The 24,823-nt window shown below is 39.1% G+C and overlaps 1 protein-coding gene across 13 annotated transcripts in view; it reads left to right on the forward strand.

The window, feature by feature from the left end:
• Positions 1-24,823, forward strand: part of foxp1.S (forkhead box P1 S homeolog) — a 629,350-nt gene that overhangs the window by 268,154 nt on the left and 336,373 nt on the right. The window contains exon 1 of one of the 13 annotated variants that reach the window (XM_041591415.1): positions 15,138-15,224. The exons of the other annotated variants lie outside the window; for them this stretch is intronic. The gene's annotated coding sequence lies outside the window, so the exon portion shown is untranslated. Of the gene's footprint in view, positions 1-15,137; positions 15,225-24,823 lie in introns of those variants that run through there. 13 annotated transcript variants of the gene reach the window in all.

Here is a 24,823-nt window from a genome sequence, read left to right on the forward strand (position 1 = left end):
CAGTGTCACCCCCAATATCCCCTCTCATTTCTTCTTAGCTGTGTGTGCAAAAAAAAAAAAAAAAATTGTTTGAAAACTGTGTGCCCAGGTCAGGATAAGAACAACATTCTTTGTGAGCACCACCGTTTATCACGAGCAGCGGGTTACAGGGAACAGTAGTCACCCCCTAACGAGTCATATTAATCATGCTTATAAACTGCAGATGGAGCTAAATGCTTTATACCCTCATGTCTCATCCCTCTGTTTCACTGAAAATATATGATAATGACATGAAGGTTCAGAGTAAGACTGTAGAACACATTGAGGGCAACTATACATCTAAAGGTGGCCCGATATGCCCACATCAAGGTGAGCGATATCGGGCTGATCCGATCATGGGCCCTGGGGCCCAATGATTTGATCATAAACTCACAGATGCGGCCGCGATCCAACAGTATTTTTAAACCTGCCCGATCGAGATCTCACCTACATATTGTTCGGGGACGCCCCACACATGGGCCAATGGTTTGTCGGCAGCTTTTATAAGCCCGTGTATGGGGGCCTTAAGAGGATAAGGCATATCCCAGCATAGAATAATAATTTAAAGGACTTTATTCGTTTTCTGCATCATTTTTCTGTGCAATTAGCTGTATCTTACAATACAAAACCAAAACAACCTTGCCCAGGACCAATAACTTGACTGACAAATTATCTAAACGCCTTCTAAACTAGATTGGCTAGTCAGAAGACTGGCAAGGAGCTACAAGAGACACAGCCACCTGCTGCTGAAGACCGGAGACACTTATTATATCAGTCTCAATATTCTTGCTAAGGGTCCTTTCATTGACGATATTTTAGTGGTCTTTTCATTCTTAATATAGTGATACAGTAAATTCTGTAGATACTTTCTGATAGTATTGCTCTCAGATCCATCAAAACCAGAAAATGTTTCATGCTCAAACAACCCTAGGTTACTATCAAGTGCCATTATTTTTAAAAATTTGACCTGAGTAGGCAATATTGAACTTGAAGTTTCTTCCCAATATTTTGGTGCCTGTTGCATTAAACATAGAACCTTAAGGCATCTATATGGAGTTTACCTTTTAAGGAACCATCATTCAGTGGCATATTGCAGAGAGAGGTGAGTTGTCATTTGAAATCTCATCTTCTCCCCATTCACCTCTTCTCTTAGTTGTGATGGAATCCAAGGAACCCTACTTATTTCTATATTGACCTCAATTCCCATGAGCTTTACTGTATATCTTTATCTTCATCTACTGAACTCCTCATGGGTCAAGGTGAACTACTGAGCTCGTTCACTTAGGGGCAGCTTTATTATCATGTGAAGTTTGAGTTGTGTGAAACTCGTTTAAATTTTTTTATTTTTTTTTAATTCAACTGATCATATTTTTGAATAAGGTTGAATTCTGTGAATTTGATCGAAAAGGTTTTATTCTAATTGCTTTGATTCGAATTTGAAAATGAATTTATTGCCGCACAAATTGGAGAGTGTATTCAAATTTCCGGTTGCCCATTTTAGGTGCATTTTCACGCTGTTTGGATAGCAGGAATCAAAGGAGCATATTGCTCCTGGTGCTTTTGCTGCTCATCCTCAAGATGTTGCTGCCTTTCCAAACAAAGGTGACAGATTATAATTTCTTGCTCAAGCCCTTAACTCCCAACTCTCTCTTTCAAACTAAAATAGCATCAGATGAGGGGATTTATTGCTAACCCAGTGTTTCCCCAACATTCCATGTAGCCTTTAATAATTTCTTGAACCATAAGGATAGATAGCCTAAATCGAGATTTCTAATTTTTTAAATTCTAATATTCAAATTATCGTAGTCTCTCATGGAACTCGGCAGGTCAAAACAGGAGAAAAAAATGGATTCATAGAAATTTGATAAATCTCGAATTCGAATTATAACTTTGCATTTTGGATTCACTTATTCGAATTTCAAGTTCCCAGTTCTCGAAACGCATATTCTATTACTCGCATTGACGAGTTCTAGTTATTAAATTTTGAAAATGCGAATGACAACTCAAACACCTTGAAAAAACTCTTTCGAACTTTAGTAAATCTGCCCCTTAGTTTCTTTAGGTTGTTTATTACCGGCATGGGACCTGCTATCCAGACCTCGGGACCTGGGGGTAAGGGATCTTCATACCTACTAAAAAATCATGTAAACTTTAAATAAACCCAATAGGCTGGTTTTGCTTCCAATAAGGATTAATTATATCTTAGTTGGGATCAAGTACAAGCTACTGTTTTATTATTACAGAGAAAAGGGAAATTGTTTCTAAAAATTTGGAGTCTATGGGAGCCTTTCTGTAATCTGGAGCTTTCTGGATAATGGGTTTCCGGATAACTGATCCCATAACTTTACTTTCTTATTGTGTCAATTTTTATGATCTGAACTGAAAAGTTGTTTAAATGTAATTTCTCCACCGCACCTCAGTAAATAAAAATAGGTCACCTAAATGGAGATGATAGTATCCCAAGAAAATATGCATTTGGCCTAAATTCATTCCTTTTTGTTTATTTTTTTTTATTATAATAATGGTCAAATCTAGAATTTGAACTTTTATCTAGTTACTTCTGACTTAACCCCAGCAACCAGGCAGTAGCTTATATAAAAAAAGAAAACGACTATAAAGGTGGTGCGGGTTTAACATATTATTGGAGGCATTTGATGTTGGACTACCATATTTTGTGTATTATTGGAGGCTAGCCTCCTATCCAGCCTGGTTTATGTGTGCGAGAGGCCTGGCAACAGTTTAAATTCTAATTTAAAGGGATGAAAATAACTTGAAAGTAAAATAAAAATGAAAAAATAAGAATGACTAGTTGCCAAATTGCATTGACAAAATGTTAATTGTTCAGGTCCACTTTAATGCCACATTCCTTTCCTAATGCAATTTAAACCTAAACCCAAAGGCGAATCATTTTTCAATATGACCAACGCTAGAATTTTAAGTGTGATACCCTGCTGAACAGAGCGACTGTGCTGTGTAATGAAGGGCAATAGAAGGCAGTTCAGGCAAATGTAAAAGGGCAGTGCTTCCCTAATGAGAAGTGACTGCTAGAAATAAGATTGGGAAGGCAGGTGATGTCAGAAGTTCTGCTAAATGTGCAATGTCTGGGTGTCAGTATCCTGAATTTGGTGCCTGCAGCACAGAAAGATAATGATCTGGGTAATGTCTCTCATTGTGTCTTCTGACCCAGTGCTACTCCTATAGGTATTTTTGGAGAGGTTGCATAACTTGGTTTTACATACCAACTCCAATCTACAAATGAATTTGTGTAATAAACAAGGTTGATTTTGATAACGGGGGGATTATCCTTTATTCTTTAATATGTGAATTTCCCTTGGTGGGATCATTATTATCTCTCCTCTCACTTGTATATTGGGGTGCCAAATAAGGAAATCCAGGCCTTTGTAAAAACCTATAACAAGGCTTTTCACGAGTTGTGGGATTTGCTTTCAATCCAGCCACAAGTCAGTGTGGGCACAATGTTGGACAAACAAGTCTGGCTTTTATTTGGCATTCCAGTGTATTCGACTAGTGTTCAGTTGGGTTGGAAATTCTTTCACTCCCATATCATCTGTATGAACCTGACTTTGTACATCAGGTAAAATCGCCGAAAAAGCCTTTCCCAAAGTGTTGCCACAACATTACTTTAAAAAGAACCCCAGATCATTATTCCATCTCTGCCTACCTTCGAAGCTGACATTAAGCATTTAGGCAGGTAGAATTCTCCTGGTGTCTGCAAAACCCAGACTCATTTGTTGGACTGTTGGTTGATAAAGTGTGATCTATCAATCCAGAGGCCGTTTTCTGCCGCTTCAGAGTTCTGGGACTTCAAGAATGACCTTTACACCACTTCAGCTAGTGCTTGTACATGGAGATGTTGGAAGCAGGGCCACCATCGGGGGGGGGGGTGTCACAGGGGTGATTGACGTCCTGGGCGATTCCTGGTTCTCCGGGGGGGGGGGGGCTGGTCATGCTGCAGAAGAATCTACTCCATGGAAGAGTGAAGAAGCGGCGACAAAATAGAACGAAGAAGCCGCGAGAGAAGAGAACGTAGAAGTCGTCGCCGGAGAAGAACAATGATGACCGCTCCTTGAGGAGGAACTTTAAAGGGTATCCTCACATGCTCGCATTCAAGACTTTGCAAGGGCTGCACCCCTCCTCTGGAACGCTCTCCCACGGTCTGTCCAACTTTCTCACAACCTTTCTGCTTTCAAACAATCTCTGAAAACTCACTCTTTCGAGAAGCCTACCCTCACTCTGCTTTACTACCAAACGCAACACCACATACAATACCACATTTCTCACCCACTTAATTCGATCTTGCCCACTCCCACACCTTGTGTATTACTCCCTTCCCTTTAGACTGTATGCCTATGCATAGGGCCTTCCTCACCTTTTTGTACCTGTATTGATTGTGATGTTTGTTACTCCATATGTTCTATGTATGTAATTAATGTGATTTAGTAGTATAATCACATTTACTTTACAGTGCTACGCAATATGTTGGCGCTATATAAATACATGTTAATAAAGGGTAAATTCCACTGAACACCAATGTTCTTTTTTAACACCCAGGCCACCAATTAACCTGAATAGGTATCCCCTGGCCCTGACCAGCAAAGTTTTTTTTTTCTTGGAAGGGGGCACTGGCACCAATAGTTTTTTAAAACTTGTAGGGCCCTGTCACCAATGTTTTTTTAATTTGTAGGGGCCCTGCCACCAATGTTTTTTTTAACTTGTAGGGGGCCCTGGCACCAATGTTTTTTTTACTTGTAGGGGGCCGTGGCACCAATGTTTTTTTTAACTTGTAGGGGGCCCTGGCACCAGTTGGTTTTCTTAACTTGTAGGGGGCCCTGGCCCCAAAGTTCTTTATAATTTGTAGGGGGCCCTGGCACCAACGGGGAGAAGAGGATAACTCCGTGGTGCTCACTGGTATAACCCTGGGCTGGTGCAGTTTTCTGCTGATAGGAGCACCGGCCCGGGGTTTCAGCTAAGTAGATACAATCACTTGGGGGGTGCCTAAAATTTAGCACCTCCAAGTGCACCAAGCATTTCCTTCTCCTTTAAATCAGACCTGTTTAACCTGTGAGCTGTGGTTGAAACCACAATGTTTAGCACTGCTGGACACCCCTAATGAAATCAGCAAAGGCTTTGGCCGAGGGGCTCGTTGCTGGTACAAGTCAAACATATCTCTTGCGCCGTCCCTTTATCCTCTATATTTATTTATTTGTACAATATCTGCTACTCTCATGCCGAAAAATCTTTGTTCCAAATTCATTCCTTAAAGCCGAGACTCCTAATAATGATGTCATTGTGCCCTCGCTATCTGATAAGCCCCTGAAACGCTCGCTAAGTCTGCATTTTGAGACGATAATCAGCTGCCTTAGAAGGTTCCCATCTGGAGGATAGAGTTCTCTCACTGAAAGATGTTTTGCCTTTTTCAGATAGCTCTTGCATTTCATCATCTGTTGAAGTGCATATGAAAAGTCAGTGACTCTGAATCCATCTGCTGTTATTATTTTTCCACTGATAATTGGCTCAAACAATGAGATGTCTGTGTCTGTAGCCTTTGAAACGGTATACCCTGTTTATTTGCTGAAGGTCTCGTTCCTCCGCCGCCGCCCCCCTCCCCACCTTCTCTATTTTCTTTTTATCATTATTTTTGTTCCCTCGTTTTCTTTTTTTTATCTCAAGCTGTTGGCCGGGGAATGGATTTATTTGTATTTATTGCCCTGTGTGTGCAACAAGCAATTCTGTCTCTTACATTTGGAGATGAGCTCTATTTTTATTTTATAAACACAAATCCGTCACGAGAAAGTGATGATGGAAATCTGGAGAAGCATCAGGACCTTGTGGGCTTTAATTAATGTTCCGGACCTTGAAACAAAAGGGAAAAAAGCAACAAAATTAAGATTTCAAAAAAAATTTGATCAACAAAAAAGTTGGTTTAGAAAACGTTTCCTGAAATTCGGAAAAGCTTTAAGACCTTTTCGGGAGGAAAGTAATATGTTTAGTTAGGGCACAAAATGTTAACAAAGACCATTGCCTCCATCTTTGCGTCCTTTTTGACCAATTACAGACCTGAACTACTTCCTCGCAATGTTTGCAATCAAATGGCTTTTGCCAAAATGTGCAGTGTATTTAATAAAAATTTTGCAATCGCAAAGTGGTTTTTTTGCTGATGAAATATTTAACGAAACTCCAGAGGAGGTGTTGACGCTAACCTTTGCTTTGCGATAATGATCGATGTAATATTTGCCAGCATGATTTTACATTTCCAGTAGCGGTAAACATTCTCAAAAATGTGATTTTAAACATCGCTTGTGATTTTATTATATTTCCGGGTGCACTTAGGTCTGTCTACTTCCTTCCGGTCATGTGATTTTTTTCAGGACGTTCAAAAGAAATAAATAAAAAAAAAGTCCACAATACTTTTTCAATAATGGAAACTGGATCCTGTGGCTAACAGAAAACTGCACTACACTTTTTCATTGTGTATGTGGTATTCAATGAGGTTTTTAGAAGAACTGTAGGAAAGTGAATAGATATGTGGGTCGTATCCTTAAGCAATAATGAGTAGTTTGGATAAGGACCACTGATTACGCCTATATTTTTGTTAGGCTAGAAGTCTTTGACTTGAAGGAAGCAGATGAAATATATTCCTGTAGGCTGATGCCACATGTAGTGTAAAGCTGAAATACATTTTTTTTAAAACTGCACATTTAGGAGCAAATTCATCAAGGGTCGAATATCGAGGGTTAATTAACCCTCGATATTCGACTGGGGAATGAAAATCCTTCAACTTCGAATATGTCGAAGGATTTTGCGCAAATACTTAGATCGAACGATCGAAGGAATAATCGTTCGATTGAACGATTAAATCCTTTGAATCGAACGATTCGAAGGATTTTAATCCAACGATCGAAGGATTATCCTTCGACCAAAAAAAGTTAGGCAAGCCTATGGGGACCTTCCCCATAGGCTAACATTGGGTTCGATAGGTTTTAGGTGGCGAACTGGGGGTCGAAGTTTTTTCTTAAAGAGACATTACTTCGATCACTCTGCACCATCGCTTGGGTGAGGACCACATCAACGACTGGAATTTTCAAACCGGGCCTATCGATATTTCATCGATTTTAGGCTCAATATCAGATTGGCAGGCCTCGTGAGGGGCCCATAAACGGGTTTGAAGGTGCCAAGTTGGCAGCTTTTATAGGCACCTTTCTACTCCTTATCTCCCCCGTACCTTGTTCCTCCTGATTGATATGAATGGAAATCAACTGCCATGCTATGCTGGTGGAGAAACCACTTTACATGTGCCATCAGCCTAATGCTAACTAAAACAGTGCCAATAAAGAAAAGAGGGAAAAAATACATACAGCATACAGTATATATCTCAGAATTACGGAAAGGCCGTCTCCCGTAGATAATCAAATTATCCAAATTTTTTAAAATGATTTCCTTTTTCTGTGTAATAATAAAACAGTAGATTGCACTTGATCCAAACTAAGATATAATTAATCCTTATTGGAAGCAAAACCAGCCTATTTGGTTTATTTCATGTTTTCACCAGGTGAAAAAAATTGTTGTGCTTCAAAATGAAATTGTCACTCGTTGACCTCAATGCATTTGGCAAATTGTGATAATTTTCTGCAAAACAGGTCATATTCGCCTATCACTGATCACTATTGGAAGAAAAACCACCCTAAAGATATCATGATCCAAACTATGGAAAACTTATCCAAAAAATAGCACGCCCTGAGCATTCTAGATAACAGGTCCCATACGGGTATAGGACTTGGGGAATGCTTGGGACTTGGGGTTTTCTAGATAAGGTTTTTTTTTCTATAATTTGGATCCCCATAAGGGTCAGGGCACACAGGCAGATTCGGGGAGATTAGTCTACCCTGCCTTCCCGTCGGCTAAAATGTAAATCACTGGCAGGATAGCACTCGGAGCGATTCATTTTTCTGAAGTCGCCCAAAGTTGCTCTCCCCGAATCTGCCTGTGTGCCCTGATCCTAAGAGGCAGATTTATTAAGGGTTGAATTTCGAATTTGAAAAATTTCAAAATTCTAATTCAAAAAGACCAACTGAAATTAAATAGAAGGTTTTTTTGGGCCGAATAGGTCCATTTTCGATCGTATAGGTCAGTTTTCAATTGAATTTGAATTGTACAAATCAAAATAATAGCACATTCGACTCCTAAAATTCGAAAAAACTGTAATTTTTCAAAGTCCACCAATTGACTCCATATAGTTTCTAGGAGGTCCCCCATAGGCTAAAACAGCAATTCGGCAGCTTTTAGATGGCGAATGGTCGAAGTCGAAAGAACATGATAAATTTTGAAATTTGAATCGAAATTGGACTATTCCCTTGTCGAAGTACACAATAATTAGCGCAAAATCAAATTTTTTAAATTAGAATTTTCACTTCGACCTTTGATAAATCTGCCCCTAAGTCTATTAAAAACCATTAAACATTAAACTCCAAAAATTGCTTTTAAAAAAAGGTATCTGCTCATTGCTATTCTTTTCACTGCTTTCCTGACTACAAAAAACAAAGTTGTGGCCAACAATTCCTTGCAAATTTCTGTTACTCCCCTTCTCGGGTCTTTTACTTCCAGTCCCGGTCCAGAAAAGGGGACAAGAAAAGGTGACAACACTAACTGGAGCATTGGCTGAAGGAAAATAGATTTTTGCAACATTATTCCTGTAAGCAGCAAAGGGGCAGTTACACTTCCATTTAATTTTAATGTACTTGTCTATTATTATAATTATTTATTATTAACATGTATTTATATAGCGCCAACATATTGCGTAGCACTGTAAAGTAAATGTGATTCTACAACTAAATCGCATGAATTCTATACATAGAACATATGGAGTTACATACATCACAATCAATACAGGTACAAAAAGGTGAGGAAGGCCCTGTGCATAGGCATACAGTCTAAAGGGAAGGGAGTAATACACAAGGTGTGGGAGTGGGCAAGATCGAATTGAGTGGGTGAGAAATGTGGTATTGTATGTGGTGTTGCGTTTGGTAGTTAAGCAGAGTGAGGGTAGGCTTCTCAAAAGAAGTGCGTTTTAAGAGATTTCTTGAAAGCAGAAAGGTTGGGAGAAAGTCGGACAGACCGTGGGAGAGAGTTCCAGAGGAGGGGTGCAGCCCTTGCAAAGTCTTGGTGGATCCCACAGTAACCGGAGCCCACCAAGTTTTTTTCTGGTGTCCCACCAGCCCAGTCTGACCCTGCATTTAAATATAATGTACATTTATTTTGCATTAGTTAATATTATGCATTTGCTTCAGAGGGGGTATAACAGGTTTATATAAATAATCTGCTGTGTAGCCACGGGGGCAGCCATGTAAACTGAATAGAACTCATAGGGGAGGAGCTGAGAGCTCAATGCCAGCTGCCTGTCACTGTTTAGTGAGGATTATTACATAATCTTTCAGCAAATAGGGGTGGTACCTGCTGGAAAGGGTTGTGGCTATGCATACATTCATCTGGAATGCTGGTAGATGTGGAAATGGACTTTCAGAGCATTTGTATAGTGATTTATACAATAAATAGCCTGCAAAGTGCTGACATTATAGATCCTGCACCCAAAACGTATCTGGGTCTTTCAACTCTGTACACTACGTCTGCACAAGATTCTGCTTCCATCTTCAGCAGCAGAGAATGAGGGTAAAGTCCTCAGTTTGACTTACACCAAGTCCACAAAGGCTCGGGCCAAGGGCGGCAGAATTTCAGGGGCGGCATGCCGCTCAGCCGCATACTAAGAAGTAAAAAGGACCCGGAGCTCCTCCGTGAACCGGCACGTGCACTCGCGCTTGCAGGTTGTGAAGCGTCAAACCGTTTGGGCGCTGGGACCGGGCAGTTTCAGGACGACAAAGGAGTAAATCTGGCCCTGCCTACAACCAACCCCAACCCACAATGGCCGGCCGAATTCTAACCCGAACATGCCCAACCCAATGGTAATCCTTCACATCACTACAGCTGGAGCTGTAATTTATTACCCCTTTGTTTTATTTCACGTGGTTGGGTGTGTGCATTTCATTCGGACAACACAATAACAAAGAAGGAACATCTGGATCAACGCTGCCTTACATAGTAACATAGTAAGTTAGGTTGAAAAAAAGACACACGGCCATCAAGTTCAACCTTAATGTAAACCCCCCACACAAAAATGTAATCACTGAAGAGCCTCTTTGAAATCTCTAAATACCTGCCACTCTGGTTGTTCAGTAGTTAACAGTAAGGTTGCAGCATCCCCTTAATCACCTAGGATTCCTTCTACATCTCTAACCCACTCAACTCTACTCCCTCGGGAATTTCCTTTGGCTGTTGGCTCATGAGCATGCTCAGTTCTTCTCAACTCGGATTAATAAACACACCCTCTAGTCTAGCAGCCAATGAAGAGATGGCATTTCTGGCTCCCATAGAAACTCTGTTCTAGCTGTCTGCTCCTATTTTTAAATCCTAACCCCCTCTCCTGAGCTTGGCTTAACCATTACAGTGCTCAATCCAAGCAGGACTTGTCATCAGGGCCGCCATCAGTTGGGGACAAGTGTACCGGGCCCGGGCATGAAGGGGGGCCTGGCAGTGCTGCAGTTTTGAAAAGAGCCGAGCCCCCCTTGCGAGCGCCGAAGCAAGTGTCGGACTGGGATACCAGGGGCCCACCAGAAAACCTTAGGTTGAGGGCCCACTTTCCAAACTTTTATACCTCCTCTCCTCACTCAACCTCTTTATTCTCCTAGTCTCTTTTCACTACATACTATACTCTATTCTTCCATTATTAAGCCTCTTTATTCCCATAAAGAAATAGGGAATGACCATGAAATAGGCCAAAAGGTTAGAAGCAGGAGGGCCCACTGACATCTTGGCCTACCGGGAGTTTTCCTGGTATCCCGGTGGGCCAGTCCGACACTGGCCGAAGCCATGCGTGCGGCCAGCTGAACAGCCGAAATGCTGAAGTGCCGAAAACAGCCGAAGGACGCGAAGCCATGAAAACAGCAGAAGCTGAAGTCCCGAAGCGTTGAAAAGACCCGAAGTCACAAATGAGGCAAAGTTGAAGTGCTGAAGCCACGAGTTCAATTCTACTTCCAATGTGGATTTTTTGTTTTTTTTAATCCTCTGGCCACCAATGTATTATTTTAATATTCTATAGGCCCCTGCCACCAATGTTTTTTTTAAAAAAAAATTTTGGGGCCCCAATTTTTTTTAACTTGTAAGGGGGGCCCTGGCGCCAATGTTTTCTGTATATAACCTGCCTAACTGCCAGTTGATCCAGAGGAAGGAAAAAAAAAACATCTAAAGCCTCTCCAATTTGCCTCAAAATTCCTTCCTGACTCCAAAAATGGCAATGGGAACAGGCCCTGGATCAACTTGTACTATGAGCTATCCTCAGTGTCGGACTGGCCCACCGGGATACCAGGAAAACTCTTGGTGGGCCCAGGTGTCAGTGGTCCTTCATGCTGCTAAACTTTTGACCTATTTCATGGCCATTCCCTGTTTCTATGAGAACAAAGAGGCTAAATAGTATAGAAATATAAATAATAGATTATAGTATGTAAAGAAAAGAGAACAGGAAAACAGAGGTTGAGTAAGTAGAGGAAGAATAATAGTACTGAGAGTGGGCCCCTGGTCTAAGGTTTTGGGTGGGCCCTGGTGCCCCAGTCCGACACTGAATATCTCCCATAACCCTGTATTCCCTCACCTGCTAAAAAGCCATCCAATCCCTATCTAAGCTTTCCACCCCATATCTCTGTATATTTATATATCTTTATCCATTTCATATTCTAATTCAGAAAGGTCCTGTCTGTGGTTGTTGGGCATTGTGAGTTGCAGTTGAACAACAGCTGTATGTGCCTCTATGTAAGTCACATGAGATACCTCCTTCCTTATCCCACAGAGACCTAAAACCTTTAGTACAAATGCCTGTGTTTCATTCTTGTGCTGTACTTGCAGCAGAGTCATTTGTGTAGTTGGTGCCTCGCCGTCAGCTCGTCTCTACTGTCAGTTGTGTATTGTGAGCGGTCATGTGACCAGTTTCACTTTGTGTGTGTGAGTGAGTTTGTATGAGAGTAATTGTAGCGCTCGGGGAAGCAGACACATTCGTGTGCGCTCCCCTTTCTTTTTCACTAACCACTGGGACTTTTATGTCATTTTGGGGTTTTAAAAGGGACTGTCAGATTTTAATAGGGACTGTCTGAATGGCACTGTATTTATACACAGGCTCTAGAGCTGAGGGTCCTGTTCTAGGGATGCCTTTCTATAATTGAACCTTCTAAAGGGAAAGTAAAGCCCACACTTAAATAAAAAATACTCATGCACACTTAGGGAAAAAATGGAAAAAACTTGAAAAATGTGTTTTTGTTTTTTTACTATAAAATCTGAATTTTTTGTGGAAAAAAAAACCTCAATTTTTTTTGGGATTTATTAAAGGCCTTTGTTGCAAAAACACACACACACTAGCACCCCATACTGATACATTAATTAAATTAATTAAACCTTTTGATTTTTGTAATTCTAAGATGCTTTCCAATCTACATTATCTTCATTAATCTAAATGTTGTTTATGTAGGTAACTGCCATTGAAAGAAGAATCAGCTCTGCCTTTCTCTTATCTGCACTGGCAGTTGTGACTTGTGACAGACCTGTGAAGAAGCAGGCCGCCTTGTTATGTCAACAGACAGAACCAGCAGTGCAGAAAGAGACTGACTGACAGACACTACTTTCTGTTGCAATTACATTTACAAGTAACTTTAAGGGCAGAGACACAAGTGAAGATTCGGGAATAGGGATGGGCGAATTTGACCCATTTCGTTTAGCTAAAAATTTGGCGCTGGCGAAATGTCGCGGACGCCCATTAAAGTCTAAGGGCGTCAAAAAATATTTGACGCGCGGCAGAATTTTTTTTGATACACGATGCCATTCAAGTCTATGGGCAGAATTTCCACGGCGAAACAAGGAAAAAAATTCACCCACCCCTATTCGGGGAGATTTTTCGCTGGCTAGAATCTAAACTGCTGGCGGGGTGGCATTGGATCGCTTCACTTTCTGAAGTTGGCCTCCGGGTGCCTGGATTGTGTCTCTGGCAGAGCAGCAGGACAAGTAGGAATAACAGAAGCATCTCAGTCAGTTGCTCATTTGTGTTTATGCAAAGGGGTCACATCCTGCATATGTAACGTAGAGTAATGTGTGTAATGTAGAGTAATGTAGAGTAATGTGTGTAACGTAGAGTAATGTAGAGTAATGTGTGTAACGTAGAGTAATGTAGAGTAATGTGTGTAACGTAGAGTAATGTGTGTAACGTAGAGTAATGTAGAGTAATGTGTGTAACATAGAGTAATGTAGAGTAATGTGTGTAAAGTAGAGTTATGTAGAGTAATGTGTGTAACGTAGAGTAACGTAGAGTAATGTGTGTAATGTAGAGTAATGTGTCTAACATAGAGTAATGTAGAGTAATGTGTGTAACATAGAGTAATGTGTGTAATGTAGGGTAATGTGTGTAATGTATGTAATGTAGAGTATTGTAGAGTAATGTGTGTAACGTAGAGTAATGTAGAGTAATATGTGTAACGTAGAGTAATGTAGAGTAATGTGTGTAACGGAGAGTAATGTGTGTAACATAGAGTAATGTAGAGTAATGTGTGTAACATAGAGTAATGTGTGTAACGTAGAGTAATGTAGAGTAATGTGTGTGACGTAGAGTTATGTAGAGTAATGTGTGTAACTTAGAGTAATGTGTGTAATGTAGAGTAATGTGTGTAACGTAGAGTAATGTAGAGTAATGTGTGTAACATAGAGTAATGTAGAGTAATGTGTGTAACGTAGAGTAATGTAGAGTAATGTGTGTAATGTAGAGTAATGTGTGTAACATAGAGTAATGTAGAGTAATGTGTGTAACATAGAGTAATGTAGAGTAATGTGTGTAATGTAGAGTAATGTGTGTAACATAGAGTAATGTAGAGTAATGTGTGTAATGTAGAGTAATGTGTGTAATGTAGAGTAATGTAGAGTAATGTGTGTAACAGAGTAATGTAGAGTAATGTGTGTAATGTAGAGTAATGTGTGTGATGTAGAGTAATGTGTGTAATGTAGAGTAATGTGTGTAACGTAGAGTAATGTAGAGTAATGTGTGTAACGTAGAGTAATGTAGAGTAATGTGTGTAACGTAGAGTAATGTAGAGTAATGTGTGTAACGTAGAGTAATGTAGAGTAATGTGTGTAACATAGAGTAATGTAGAGTAATGTGTGTAACATAGAGTAATGTAGAGTAATGTGTGTAATGTAGAGTAATGTGTGTAACATAGAGTAATGTAGAGTAATGTGTGTAACATAGAGTAATGTAGAGTAATGTGTGTAATGTAGAGTAATGTGTGTAACATAGAGTAATGTAGAGTAATGTGTGTAATGTAGAGTAATGTGTGTAATGTAGAGTAATGTGTGTGATGTAGAGTAATGTGTGTAATGTAGAGTAATGTGTGTAACGTAGAGTAATGTAGAGTAATGTGTGTAACGTAGAGTAATGTAGAGTAATGTAGAGTAATGTGTGTAACGTAGAGTAATGTAGAGTAATGTGTGTAACGTAGAGTAATGTAGAGTAATGTGTGTAACGTAGAGTAATGTAGAGTAATGTGTGTAACGTAGAGTAATGTAGAGTAATGTGTGTAACATAGAGTAATGTAGAGTAATGTGTGTAACATAGAGTAATGTAGAGTAATGTGTGTAATGTAGAGTAATGTGTGTAACATAGAGTAATGTAGAGTAATGTGTGTAACATAGAGTAATGTAGAGTAATGTGTGTAATGTAGAGTAATGTGTGTAATGTAGAGTAATGTGTGTGATGTAGAGTAATGTGTGTAATGTAGAGTAATGTGTGTAACGTAGAGTAATGTAGAGTAATGTGTGTAACGTAGAGTAATGTAGAGTAATGTGTGTAACGTAGAGTAATGTAGAGTAATGTGTGTAACGTAGAGTAATGTAGAGTAATGTGTGTAACGTAGAGTAATGTAGAGTAATGTGTGTAACGTAGAGTAAGGTTGAGGCTTTTGTTGCTTTCATTCCTTCCGTACACTGACACCCGAGTGAGTGAGCTCAGCCAGACACTTCTCTCTATCACTTCTTGTTAGTGTTTGTGCCTCATTCAGTCTCATTGGGGATATACACACATGCACACGGCTACTGCCTCTTCTCATCAATGGGTAAGTTGTACTTTACTTTCACACTTTCCAGCCAAAGCCTCTGAGGCTCAACTGCCTTTAAATAAAGCTTATCTTTGCCTTCAGTTAACTGCTCACCCACCAGCTCTGCAGTTTCTCCCGGGCAAACGAAAAAACAAAACAAAAAAACAATCTTTTCTTATTTGTATTTGTTCATCTGTGAACAGCAGCCCCCCCTTTCCTCCGGGCTAGAAAGTCTTGTTTGGTGGCTCAGGAAAGAATGTTTTCATTGTTTGCCGGGGCAGCGCTGGAAAGCAAAGGAAACAGAGGCTGCCCCCCACCTTGGGTGCTTCCTGAGCTGGCTGTTCTGGGACAGGGAGACGGTGGGTGTTTAGAAAGTTACTTGCCCTTTACTTGGGTATTAGCAGCATGGCACATTCCTCAGCCTCTCCTGGAGCAGACAGACAGACAGACAGACAGACAGACAACTGGGAGAAAGCCTGTAAATTCCTTTGTGCTCGGTGTACATGTATTCATATATCTAACACTAAGAATATATATATATATATATATATATATATATATATTGCTACTGAACTGCTTGATTATTTAATGCCATTAAAGTATAAACAAGGAATCATGGCTTTATAAAGTTATTGGAAGTTAGGAAACGCACGTGTGTGTGTATATATATATATATATATATATATATATATATATATATATATATATATATATATATATATAGGTATATAAGGTATGGGACTTATTATCCAGAATGCTTGGGATTTTCCGGATAACAGATCTTTCTGTAATTTGGATCTTCATACAAATGGTGTAAACATTAAATAAACCCAATAGGCCGTTGTTGCTTCCAATTTCCAATAAGTATTTATTATATCTTAGTTGGGATCAAGTACAAGTTACTATTTTATTATTACACAGAAAAAGGAAAAAGATGTATGGCTTTATAAAGTTATTGGAAATAAGGAAACGTGTGTGTGTGTATGTGTGTGTGTGTATATATATATATATATATATATATATATATATATATATATATATATATATATATATATATATATATACACACACACACACACATACATACAGGTATGGGACCTGTTATCCAGAATGATTGGGACCTGGGGTTGTCCAGATAACAGATCTTTCCATAATTTGGATCTTCATACCTTAAGTCTACTAGAAAATCATGGAAACATTAATTAAACCTAATAGGCTGGTTTTGCCTCCAATAAGGATTAATTATATCTTAGTTGGGATCAAGTACAAGCTACTGTTTTATTATTACAGAGAAAAAGGGAATCACTTTTAAAAATTTGGATTATTTCATTATATTGATGTCTATGGGAGACAACCTTTCCGTAATTCGGGGCTTTCTGGATAACGGGTTTACAGATAACAGAACCTGTGTGTGTATATATATATACACACACACACACACACACACACACACACACACACAGACATATATATGTAAACACATTGCTTTTCTCTGTGTCCTGTAGCAGAATACGTTATCTCCCCCGGCTTGTTTACTGTTTCCTCCTTCCACGTTGTTTAATAATCACAAAGCTTTAAAGTGAAACATGACGGGACCCCTTACTATTTAATTATCCCGCACATTAGCAGCAATTCTATCAGAAAAGGGAGACTTAAGTGATTTATTGCAACAATTTGCATTCATCAGGCTTTTTTTTTTTTTTTAAAAAGAAACCTTAAATTGGTGCTTTCGGGATTCCGGCAGTTGCAAAATACTAAATTAGAATAATTGAAATAGTTTTTTTTGTGTGTTTGGGTTGAGTTGCAAGAATTGTATATATATACAATTGTATATATATATATAAAACAGGGAAAGAAACATCACATTCTGATGTGTTGGACATTGCACCGACCTTCAGTGAAGCTGCCTCTCTGGCACCCAAAGTGTGCTGGGTGCTGACAGATGGGTGTTGCTGTTCCACCACGTGTGGCCTGGGGCTGCCACCATTATTTTCCTTATTAATAATAGTCAGGCTGGAATGGACAGAGGTGTGGGGGGTATATTCACCCAAAATAATAACTTCCCTTTCTCACAGCATCTTGATCACCAGTTCCTTTTGTAATAATAAACTGTCATCTTCTACTTGTTTCTCATTCCTCCCCTTCCAACATGAGCAAGTGAGGGAAGAGGGTTAAATGTACTCAGACAAGGCTCCTTCTATGATTAACGCTTTTGAATTCTTAAATTTTGATTGATAGAGATAATCGGCTCTGTGTGATAATACAGACAGGTACTTTAACGTTCTGTGACAATAGCGATTTGCATTTCTTTTATCTGTTTAACACTGGGTGGGGGGGGGCCTGGGTGCCTCGTTCTTATTAACACTTATTACACTGTAACAAAGCTTGTTTCTGGGGTAGAATCTCAAAATATTGGGGTGAGTGTAAACAAGCACAGGGACACCTATTAACTCTTTCCCCTCCATGACCAAACTCTGCAAGAAATGACCCTCGGTTAAAGGGGTTGTTCACCTTCAAATTAACTTTTAGGGGCAGATTTATCAAGGGTCGAATTTCGAAGTGGTAAATACTTCAAAATCCGACCATCGAATGGCTTTTTTTACATCGAATTTGCCCATTTGCGGTCAAAGTAAAATCATTCGATCGAATGATTAAATCCTTCGAATCGAGCGATTAAATCCTCCGAATCAAACGATTTTATCACACGATCGTACGATATGCTGTAGCAGGTCCCCATACGCTAACATAGCACTTCGGCAGGTTTAAGTTGGAGAAGTAAAGAGACAGTACTTCGATTATCGAATGGTCGAATATTCAAAGTATTTTACTTCGAATCTAATTCGAAGTCGTTGTAGCCTATTCGATGGTCGAAGTATCCAAAAAATTACTTCGGATTTTTTTACTTCGAAAATTCCCTCGAATTTACTTCGACCCTTGATAAATCTGCCCCTTAGTATGATGTAGAGAGTGATATTCTGAGACAATTTACTATTGGTTTTAATTTTTTATTATTTGTGGTTTTTGAGTTATTTGGCTTTTTATTCGCCAGGCTGCAATTTCAGCAATCTGGTTCCTAGGGTCCAGATGACCCTAGCAACCATGGACTGATTTAAATAAGAGACTGGAATATGAATCGAAGAGTGGCTGAATAGAAAGACAAGTAATAAAAAGTAGCAATAACAATAAATGTGTAGCTTTACAGAGCATTTGTTTTTAGATGGGGTCAGTGACCCCCATTTGAAAGCTGAGTCGAATCCAAAGGCAAATAACTAAAAAACGATAAAAAATAAATAATTAGGACCACTCCATTAATAGTAGAAAGAAGTTTAGAGGGTGCAGAGTGAGTTCTTGCATCAAGGGTAAGAAACAAGGAACAGTATAGTAAACGTTCTTGCTCAGTCATTCATTTTCCTTGCTTAGACACTTATGAATAACAGAAGCATTCAAATTTCAGGGAGAGTCCAGAAGTCTTTGGTTGTTTTTTTTTTTTGCATTGGGTTAAAATAAGGGCAGACTTACATTCCCAAATGAGCCATGGGGAGAATTTTGAATTATTTTCTATTGTTTCTGAATTCTTCTGACTCTTTCCAGTTTTAAATGGGGGTCACTGACCCCATCTAAAAAAACAAATGCTCTATAAAGATACACATTTATTGTTATTGCTTCTTTTTATTTCTCATCTTTCATTATTCGGGCCTCTCCTATTCATATTCCAGTCTCTTATTCAAATCAGTGCATGGTTGCTAGGAGAATTTGGACCCCAGCAACCAGACTGCTGAAACTGCAAACTGGAGAGCTGCTGAATAAAAAGCTAAATAATTCAAAAACCTCAAATAATGTCAAATCAAAACCAATTGCAAACTGTCTCAGAATATCCCTCTCTACATCATACTAACAGTTAATTAAAGGCAAACAACCCCTTTAAGATCCAAAAATACCATATTTATTTTCTTTCCATCTTCTGACCTAATTGTCACTTTTAATAGGAGTTGCCACACTGTTTAATCTTAAAGGGGATGTCAACCCCATAAAAGGAAATATTGGCTAATAAAATATGTTATTTATTATTATCTAAGCAATTTTGCATCATATGTGCAATATGGTTTTAAAGTAATCTGTGCCGATATAATTGTTATTGATAGCAGTGTCTGTCCCTTAGTAATATCTGCCATAGTGTCTCTGACTTTTGATACAATGTAACAGACCAGTCATTGCTGGAGACATTTTTGCAACATTGTTTAAAAAATCAGAAGCAGGAACAGAGAAATGGCCAGACAGAGGTGGAGTTCAATCCTAATTACATTTACACACAGCTTTAAAATCAGTAAAAATGTGTAATGAGTATGTATTGGAAAGTGGCTTCGAATTGTAATTAATTTTATAAGGCAAAGTTTGGTTTTGGGGTTTACATACCCTTTAAATCATCTTGAACCAATAATAAGCTACCCTAGTGGATTAACCCATAATAATCGATCTGCTTTGATTTAACAAGAGCAGTTAGAGGTAGAAAACACCTGGGTTCTGTTGTTGTGGGTTTTGCCCTGGTATAAAGTAATTTGCTGGGTCTAGACCCGAGTAGTAGTGATTTGGGTCACATAGGAACAGTGATTTTAAAGTTATCTGTAAACGGAATTGCTATTAAATCTGCATCTGTATGTTGCTTTTTGCACTGCTGGTTCTTTCTGTTAAAACAATGTAGGATAAATCAGACATTCATGCTCTTTAATCAGCTGCCTTCTGCTACATTGTTCCCAAAGTCAGAACCACCAGGGCAGAGAATAGATAGAAACGGACCGATACCCCTAATAATGTCAAAAGCATTGTCATTTCACAATGAACATATACAGTTTCTTTATAATTTCGGTTTACAGCCCCATTTAAGGGGGTTGTTCCCCTTTGAGTTAACGTTTAGGGGCAGATTTATCAAAGGTCGAAGTGAAAGTTCGAATTTAAAAAATTTGAATTTTGAGCTAAATTTTGTTTACTTCGACTAAGGAGCAGTCCAAATTCGAATTCGAAAAAAAAATTCTAAAACCTGCCGAATTGCTGCTTTAGCCTGTGGGGGACCTCCTAGAACCTATTTGGAGTCAATTGGTGGACTTTGAAAAATCAAAGTTTTTTTTTTATGAAAAAACTTCTAATCGAATTCGATCTAATGCGCTATTACTTTCAATAGCAACCGAAATTAAATTGAAGATTTTTTTTGGCCGTATAGGCCTATACGGCCAAAAAAAATCTTCAATTTAATTCCGGTTGGTCTTTTTGAATTCGAATTTTGAAGTTTTTCAAACTTGAAATTCGACCCTTGATAAATCTGCCCCTTAATATGATGAAAACAGTGATATTCTCAGCCAATTTGTCATTGGTTTTTAATTTTTTATTATTTGTGGTTTTTGACTTATTTAGCTTTTTATTCAGCAGCTCTCCGGTTCGCAATTTCAGCCCTCTGGTAACTAGAGTCCAAATTACCCTAGCAACCATGCATTGATTTGAATAAGAGACTGGAATATGAATAGGAGAGGCCTGAATAGAAAGATGAGAAATAAAAAGTAGCAATAACAATACATTTGTAGCCTTACAGAGCATTTGTTTTTTAGATGGCGTCAGTGACCCACATTTTAAAGATTGGAAGAGTCAGAAGAAGGAGGCAAATAATTAAAAAAAAAAACTATAGAAAAAAAAACTATGAAGAGCAATTGAAAAGTTGCTAAGAATAGGCCACTCTATGACATACTAAAAGTTAACTGAAAGGTGAATCACCCCCTAAATATACAACACGTTCAATACAGTGTCGGACTGGGCCGGCGGGATACCGGGAAAAAACCCGGTGGGCCCCAGGCTCTTGTGGGCCCCGCTGGCCCAGATCTGCTTCTAAGTGGCGCTAACCCTCTGTCAGGGGGTCGCGTCAAAATAAAAATTTGGCGCTCATCACCGCGTGCATATGCAGAAACGCAACGCAGCATGCTGGAGCAGCAGCGGGGCTGGAGGGGGGCCCGGGGTAGTAGTCTGACCCTGATTCAATGTGTTTGTGTTTGGATAAATGTTAATATTTTGTAGTTCATTCAGCACAGCCCTAAAAAGACTGACAAATGCTAAAAACAAGTACATGCATGGGACCTGTTAACAGAATGCTCTGGACCTGGGTTTTCCGGATAATGGATCTTTCCATAATTTGGATCTTCATACCTTAAGTCTACTAGAAAATCATGTAAACATTAAATAAACACCCAAAAAGTCTTTGCCAGGTATAAAAGTCTCCAAACCTGGGGCTTTCTGGATAACAGATCTTTCAGTAATTTGGATCTTAAGTTTACTAGAAAACCATGTAAAGATTAAATAAACCCAATAGGTTCTGCTTCCAATAAGGATTAATTATAGCATAGTATGGATCTTGTACAGGTATGGGACCTGTTATCCAGAATGCTCAAAACCTGGGGCTTTCTGGATAACAGATCTTTCAGTAATTTGGATCTTAAATTTACTAGAAAATCATGTAAACATGTAAACATTAAATAAACCCAATAGGTTCTGCTTCCAATAAGGATTAATTATAGCATAGTATGGATCTTGTACAGGTATGGGACCTGTTATCCAGAATGCTCGGGACCTGGGGTTTTCTGGATAATGGATCTTTCCGTAATTTTGATCTTCATACCTTAAGTCTACTAGAAAATCATGTAAACACGAAATAAACCCAATAGGCTGGTTTTGCTTCCAATAAGGATTAGTTATGGGGGTTATTTATCAAGGTCCGAATTTATCTCAGTATTTCTAAGTTAGAAATCCGAGCAACTCCGATTGCCCGCATGGCAATTGTTTTATTATTACAGAGAAAAAGGAAATCATTTTTAAAAATCTAGATTATTTAGATAAGATGGAGTCTATGGGAGATGGCCTTTCTGTAACTTCGAGCTTTCTGGATAACGGGTTTCCAGAAAACAGATCCCATACCTGTCTATAGATACGACTCCTTGACTTGTATTACCAGGACATCTGCCTGATATGGGGCTGCAGAAGAGTCAGTGCTGCAATGCTGTATATATATACAGTATATATATATATATATATATATATATATATATATATATATATATATATATATATTTATAATATTATATTATTTATTTATTGAAATATAAATGTATATATTTGGTTGGCTGAAGCACATTGCGGCTGTTCAGCAGGTGGTCTGCCTTACTGAGCGCTCACTTGAAACGTATAAACAAGTCTCGTTAGAAAAATAACTAAAAATATCAGGTTGTATCAAATGACAAACCCGGTCAGATAATACTCCAGGGAGCAGCTGCTTCTTGAGCTTTTTCTGTTGTTAAAAAACGGACGAGGTGGAATGGGGAAGAAATTGGGGAAGAAATTGACATTTCTATAGTGACCTTATAAGTCTGGGAACTGGCCGATCTGTGGCTTTACATAGAGAGACTTCTCCGCTGTGGGGTTTTTAGCCCACAGAGATGTATTTGTCATCAGATTGCTTTAATTTCCTGTTTACGTTTGATCAGAAAAACCACATCATATTTAAGGCTGTGATATGTTTTCAGGTTCCTTCTATTAAAAAAAATGAACCTTTGATGATAGTTTCTGGAATAAGAATATGTTTTCCACTGAAACCCAGAACCCCACGCCTTTGTTTCATTTTAAACCCAAATACGTTTTATCTCATTGAGACCCAAGCTGAGAAGTAAAAAGGATATTATCCTCCCAAAACCAACATTCGTCTAATCAGTAGTTTTAGGGTCAGGGCACACTCGATTCAGGGAGATTTAGTCGCCGATGATAAATTGCCTCTTCTTCGGGCGACTAATCTCCCCGAACTGCCTCCTGCTGGCTAGAATTAGCCCAAAAATCAGACCTTTTCGGTCAAAAATATGAAAAATCCTGGCTTTTCGGGAAAAAGCCCAAAAACATTGAGCGATTTGGAGAAAAAACTCACAAATATCAAGCCATTCTGGAAAAAACTCCACAAAAATTGTACAATTCGGGTTTTCGCTAGAATTTATCGTGTTTTTCCCCGAACTGATTAAATTGAGCTTTTTTAATAATAAATAATGTCTAATCATGGATTCTTTTTTGGTCAGACATTTTGTATTTAAAAATTCTGAAAAATCAGAACAGAATCAGAAATTCCCAGTTTATGGGTTTTTCCTTTGCTTTTGTTGCTGCTCCATAGAGCACAGTCTTTGCCAGGTATGACAGTCTCCATAAGGGTACAGGTATGGGACCTGTTATCCAGAATGCTCAAGACCTGAGGCTCCCCAAACCTGTTTTCCTAAGAAAAATTCAAAGAAAATAAATAAAATCCTCTAAATGACTAATGTGTCAATTTGAGATTGTCTGGGGGAGGGGCAAGGGGTACTTCTGACTAGTGTTATTAGAAAAAAAACCCTACCTGGTGACTCCAGTGATGTCATCATGAGCTTTTGCATTGAAAATCTCAGGGGATTTCGGATAGGAACGTTTATGATCTGATCTATGTGCCAAACACAGTTCGGGGATACGTGTGACTGAGCTTTATCCAGGGTGTTTGTTCTGGGGCTCAGGGCCAAAAGACAAAGCAATTGATAATCTTCCACCTGCTTGTCTTCAATGTGGGGATTGTTTAATACTTACATTGCACAAAAAATATATACCATCAATGGTCAATGGTCGTTCTATTGATCTATTCAGGTAGGTGTTATCTGAATCTGAAAAAAGTGTGAAGGTGTGATACAGTTATCATTGGGACCATTGTGACCAGATCTCATTTTCACACATCTGTGAGTTTCAGCCAACACCTTACAGTACCTGAATAGTTCAATGGAACCATTGTGATTGGATATTGGTGACTGTTTCCTTAAAGGGGTTGCTCACCTTCCAAACACTTTTTTCGGTTGAATCATTTTCAGATTGTTCACCATAAACAAAGTCTTTTTTCAATTGCTTTCCATCTTTGACTTTTTTACTCTGGGGTTTCAGTCTGGCAGCTCAGTGATCCAGGAGCAGATTCTGAACTGTTACAATTTGCTGCAATTAGTTGCTACAATTAGTTGCTACATTTCTTAGCGGTATATGAGGAATATTAGCATCTATTGTATCAATTCACCTTCCTCTCGATTACCGTCCTAACAGATCAGTTTGGCTACTTTCACTTACACACAAATGTTGCGTTGATTGTTGAATGCAAGTTTTTTCTCAACCTCATCTACATATTGTGTTACTTTGAAACTGCAGTAAAAAGGCAGCTACTGTTTTTTGCAATGGGACCAAAATATATCTGCATCAGTGCCGGGCCAAGTCGGCCGGGCGCCCAAGGCAACCTGAGCGGCTACCCCTTCTGAAGTGCGCGCACGCACAGGCGATCAATCACACAGGCCGACCGTGCGCATGCGCAGAAGAGTGCGGGTCTAGGAAGGGTGTGCGCCTAGAAAGACGCCAATTGCTGCTGCATGTGGGGAAAGAAGCGGCCGAACTAGGGGCAAGGCGAGAAGAGGTACGGTGCCTGGCGCCCCTCCACATTTGTGCCCTAGGGATGTTCCTCTTCTGCCTACCCCTAGTTCCGGCCTTGATCTGCATTATACTTTATATATATAAGATCTCCCATAAATGACATAGATTTGCAGAGA

Source organism: Xenopus laevis, chromosome 4S (assembly GCF_017654675.1).
Source record: "Xenopus laevis strain J_2021 chromosome 4S, Xenopus_laevis_v10.1, whole genome shotgun sequence".
Lineage (NCBI taxonomy): Eukaryota > Metazoa > Chordata > Amphibia > Anura > Pipidae > Xenopus > Xenopus laevis.